The sequence below is a fragment of the Rhinopithecus bieti genome, unplaced genomic scaffold (assembly GCF_001698545.2).
Source record: "Rhinopithecus bieti isolate Rb0 unplaced genomic scaffold, ASM169854v2 scaffold_18501, whole genome shotgun sequence".
Lineage (NCBI taxonomy): Eukaryota > Metazoa > Chordata > Mammalia > Primates > Cercopithecidae > Rhinopithecus > Rhinopithecus bieti.
This window is the reverse complement of record NW_016809084.1, coordinates 78995-84373: the sequence shown is the minus strand read 5'-3', so window position 1 is coordinate 84373 and position 5379 is coordinate 78995. Positions and strand designations below refer to the sequence as shown.

At 42.6% G+C, this 5379-nt stretch overlaps 1 pseudogene across 1 annotated transcript; it reads right to left on the bottom strand.

Annotated features, from left to right (window-relative positions):
• Positions 1 to 2429: 2429 nt before the first annotated feature.
• LOC108539667 (ATP-dependent RNA helicase DDX24 pseudogene) lies at positions 2430 to 5158 on the bottom strand (annotated as a pseudogene). Its single transcript, XR_001888454.1, has one exon. The product of XR_001888454.1 is annotated as an ATP-dependent RNA helicase DDX24 pseudogene (transcript).
• Positions 5159 to 5379: the final 221 nt, after the last annotated feature.

Genomic DNA, 5379 nt, shown 5'->3' with positions numbered 1-5379 from the left:
CTTCTTATGTGAATAATGCACCTAAGGTAATCAAATTCTTTCTTTTTTTCAGCTGCATGATTTTAGCCAATTCAGAGACCTTGCTCCCCATAATTTGGAACTTTCCTTTGGATTTGACCAAATCCAGTAGAGTTGGCCAAATCCATTGGGAAAAAGACTGAAACAATTAAAAAAAAATAAAACCAGAAAGGCAGTTAAGCAAAACAAAAGATAGCACAGTCTATAGGATTACTGAGTACTCTATTGGTAAGGAGAAATTAAGACCAGCTACTTATTAATCTTAACTTTTAGCCATTACGGAAAATTTCCAGTACAAAACCCCAATTCAGCTACTTACCTAGGAATGGGGCCCAGGCTGAAGACTTGTTTGTACATTTCTCAGCCTTGCTCTGTATGTAAAGCCAACATGTTATGTTCAGCTCATTGGAGCACCTATTCTATTTAAATAGAATGAGAAGTTGTTCACTATAGAATTGCAAATGAAAGCTAATTAGGTTTTTGAACCAAATTTGGTGTAATTTTGTCTTTTGACACGTTTTCTCATGTCTGAAACTTTAGGACTCTTTATATATTCTGCATAAAAGACTTTTGTTTGGCATATAATTTGCATATATTCATGTAACTCCACATTTGACTTTTTATTCTCTGATCTGTGTATTTCCCAAAGTAAAAGTTTTAATTTTGAGGAATCAAATTGATCACTTTTTCCTTTATGAATCATGCTTTTGGTGTCATGTTTAAGACCTCTTTGCCTGATTTCAGGTCATCAGTATTTCCTCCTATATTTTCTTTAAAAGCATTATAGTTTTTGGTACAACATTTGAATCTATGATCCACTGTGAGTTAATTTTTGTCTAACGTGTGAAATTTTGGTGAAGTTTTTTTGTTAATAACATATGAATATTCAATTGTTCCAATACCACTGATTGAAAAGCCTAACATTTTCTAATGAATTGTCTTTACTCCTTTCTAAAATCTCCATTGGCCATGTTTGTGTGGGTCTATTAAAAGACTCTGCGTTCTATTCCATTAATCTATATGTGTATCCATTAGCCAATTCCATAATGTTTTCATTACTGTAGGCTTATATTACATCTTAAAATTGAGCAGTATGATTCCACCATGATTTTCTGGGTTTTTTTTTCAAAATTGTTTTAACTATTCCAGATCCTTTGCCTTTCCATACACTTTTTGAGTCAGCTTGTCTACATGTATAAAATTCCTGCTAGTAGTTTGACAGCATTGACTTTGAATCTACGGATAGCTTTGGTATAGGTCACACATCTCCACTGAGTCTTCCAGTCCATGAAGAGAATATGTTCATATATTTACTTGGACCTCTTTGAATTGTCTTCATTAGCATTTTGTCATTTCTCCACACAGATAGGGACTTATTTTATTAGTTATATAGCAAAGCATTTTTTTCATCTATTAAAACTGATCTTTTAAAATATATTTTCCAATTTTTATTGTCCATTTTTTTCCAGTTTAGCCTATAAGAAACTTGAAGTCTCTCTTCCATTGACACAAACAAGTAAAAGCTGAATAAATTGAAAAAAAAAAACAACTTTTCTCAGATTTGCTTAGGGAACTGGGACCACAGGGAAAACTACCAGACCAAAGCCAAAGAAACAGGCAAAATACAGTCACACCTTGGAGACAAGAAGTCCAGGAGCTGAATACCCAAGAACAAGTACCAAGATGGGAAAACCTCATCTCTACAAGATAAATGGCTGGAGGCTCAGTATTGGCAAGTTTGAGAGTTCTTGGGGAAACTGTGTTGAGGGGACTACCATCCTTTCCAAAGTCTTCTCTCGAGGAGCACTGTCAGGTTTTCTCAGTGAAGACCAGGGAAAAATCTCTTCCTACTTCCTGTCAGGAGTTTGGAAATAATTAATTAGAAAATATGCCCAGAGTGTTCTGTTTTTCTTACCAGGGCCTGAACTCAAGAGAAACTATTTTTCCAGAGTCTAACTTGCTGGGTTTTTTTCTAGACTTTAACCAACCTGTGGGAAGGGAAATATCCAATTACAACACCATCCAGCCTTTTGTGTCTTCAAGGGGAAAACAAAACTGAGAAGCACTAGTGAAAGCTACAGCCCGGGGCACACTGATTGAAGCCTGACATCTAGTCATAGAAGGATGGAACATTTTCCCTCCCTCCACAGCTCACTGCCACATCAACAAGGAAATGAAAGTGAAAGAACTGTACATGCCAGATCATAGTGAGCAAGTCTCCGAGGAAAACCAAACACAACCAAGGAGGAAAAATGAAGGACGCAACAGGGAGGTTTAGCCTCTGACACCTACAGCTACCGCAAACAGTAAACACAGATGAACACAAAACCTCACACTAAATGCCTACTTAACTCCATTCTTTTTTTTTTCCGACCATTGTTTTTAATTTATGAAATCAAGTTGAACACACAAGAAGCCTATAAACACTGCAATACAGAAAAATTAAGCTGCTGCATGGAATTCTTACTCCAAAACAATGCAAATCTGCATGAGGTCTCTCCCGCTATGGGTGTGAGTGGAAGAGAGGGAGACTTTTTTTACCTGGGGTTGATGGTGGAGTGAAACACAAGGGTGGGAGAGGTTTTGCAAATAGCCAGAGAACAGAGAGCAATGTGCAGTCACTAACACACTTGACCAGGGCAGTTAATTTGCACTTGTACTTGGCTGTGGCTGTTCCGGCTGCAGCTCCTTTGGCTTCTTTGTCTTCTGCTGCTGCTTGGAGAGACAGCTTAAAGCAGACTCGCTCTTACTTGGGGAAGACACAAGCAGGGGCCGCTTGCCAGACTGAGTGGGATACTTGGTTTTCTGGCTCTCCGTAAACAGAGGCTGGGAGAGCAGGTGGCGCAGCTCCTTCTTCAGAACCTTCATCTGCTTTTGTCTGCGACGCTCTTCTTGCTGGTCAGCTTTTCCTCCCTTATACATGTCTTCTTCCAGCTCAATCTCCAGGGCAGCTACTGCCTGCTCAATCCAAGAGTTGTGCAGGCAAGCCTGGAAGTTCCGATACTCAGATTTCTCAATCTGTCGAGCTAAACGGATTCGTTCCTTGACCACGTCCATGTATTTTGTCTGCACGGGGAATAGTGGGATGTCCTCATCTTTCTTGAGGGTTTTGTAAATCTTCTTAAAGTTGATCACATCCTCAGGCCCAATGAGCATCAGGCCGAGGACTTCATTGCCAGCTCGAGCAGTTCGACCACTTCGGTGGACATAAATCTCCGAGGTACGTGGGACCTGGTAATGGATGACATGCTGGACTTTAGGAATATCCAGACCCCGAGCTGCCACATCTGTTGCCAAGAGAACACAGTCTTCCAGACGGGCAAACTGCTCCAGGTTTCTGAGCCTCTGCTTCTGGTGCATACAGGCATGTAGGGTCAAGGGCATGATATCAAGGACTTTGAAGAGCCCAGAGAGGCGTTTGATGCAGGAGATGCTGTTGGCAAACACTAAGCTGCAGCCTGGATACTGCATCAGGAAGTAGTGCAAGTAGAAGTCTTTCTCATCAGTCTCACAATGGATCTTGGTCTCTGTTAGCATCTCCACCGTGGCCTCATTCTTTGTGAGGTCAATGACCTTGGGCTTGCCCCTCATGCCAATTTTCTGCATAAGAAGGTCAAGTTTGGCTGTTTTGTCCATTTTCTTGGTGTGCTTCTTATGAAGGATTCGAGCAGGAGCCTGATGCACCAGGGTGAGTGTGGCAGAAAAAACAAGCGTTTGTCTCTTGGGGTTGTATTGGGAGTCATTGAGCATCTCTAGCAGCTGTGAGAGCTCAGCAAAATGGCCTTTCTCAACCATCCGGTCAGCCTCATCCACCACCAGGCACCTGAGCTGCCGAAAGTTCCTCAAATGATAATGCTCTTCTTTAATTCATTCCCACAGCCGGCCTGGAGTGGCAACCACAATCTCAGGACGACGGCTCAGCATCCTCTGCTGTTTCTGCGTGGGCATTCCACCAACCAAAATAGCAGTTTTAATTCCTGTAAACCTGGCCACAGCATCAATGTGCTGTGGGAGTCAGAACCAGTCCAAGCAGAGGACGCTTTGGATATGCCTTACAGGTGGCTCTTTTGTCATCCAACTCTTGTTTTAGATTTCCGGTCTGCTCTTTATCAAGATTTTCCTCCTCATTCTCATTCTGTTTGGGAACAGGCTTCTCCCTGATCAGGGAAGAAGGCCCTTCACCAGCATCATCGTCACCAAAGAGCAACACCTGGTCTGAGCCAGTGCCTCCAGTATTGGCTCTGGCCTCGGCTGCAGTATCACTGGGCAGTGCTTCACTCTCAATTATAGTATCATCAGGCAATGCTTCAGACTCAGCTTCAGCCTTGCCTGGTGATCCAGTCTCAGCTCCGGCCTCAGTTCTGGTCTCTCCAGGTGATGCTTCAGTGTTACTTGGAGGAGGGGCAGCATTCCTCTTCTGCCACTGCAACACTGCATGAATCATTGGGATGGCAAAGGCAAGAGTTTTCCCACTTCCTGTCTCAGCAGCCCCAAGGATGTCCAGTCTGTCACAGATGGCAGGTGCCAAGGTCAGGGCTTGGATCGGTGTGGGTGCAGAGAAGCCTAGAAAGCTGAGTGCTCAGAGAACCGGCCTGGGAACAAACAGGTCCTTCCAAGCTGACACATCTGCCTTCTGATCATGAACTTCAGGAATCCGTGTTCATCACAAACCATGCCATCTCCCTGGGCCTCCAGCTCAGAATCTTTGACTTCAACCTCTTTCTGGGTACTGGTTCCTTCAGTTGCTACACTTTTACTTTTCTTCAACTTGATCTTTTTCTTTGGTGAGCTAGACTCTCCCTCCTCCTCTTCTTCTGAAACAGCTTGTGCCTTTCTCTTGGGTGCCTCCTTTGAGAAGAGACTGGAGGGATTCTTGGCAGGAGAGACCAATTGGTAATCTGTCAATTCCTCAAAGCATACCAAATCATCCATCTGTCCATCTGCAAACATATTTGGGTCAATCTTCACTTCCTTCCATTTTCCCACAACTTTGATTCCCTTTGTCTGAAATTTGCCATAGTTTGATGGCTTTGGCCTTGATTTTGTGTCCTTCAACTTCATGGTTGCGTGTGGAGATGCCACGGCAGCTCTGTTGGTATCCGGTCAGGAGCCTCAGAAACTGCCGCTGTACCTCAGCTGCCAACTCTATTCTTTTTATCTATTCCATTACATCAAATTTGCAACAAAAAATTTCAAACCATAATACACAAGAAACACAGTGTGAAGAGAAAGAGCAATCATTAGAAACAGACTCATATATGGTAGAGATATTGGAATGATCTGACTGGGAATTTAAAATAACTGTGAGGAATGTGCTGAGGGCTATAAGGAAACAGAAGATAATGTACAAGAACAGATAAG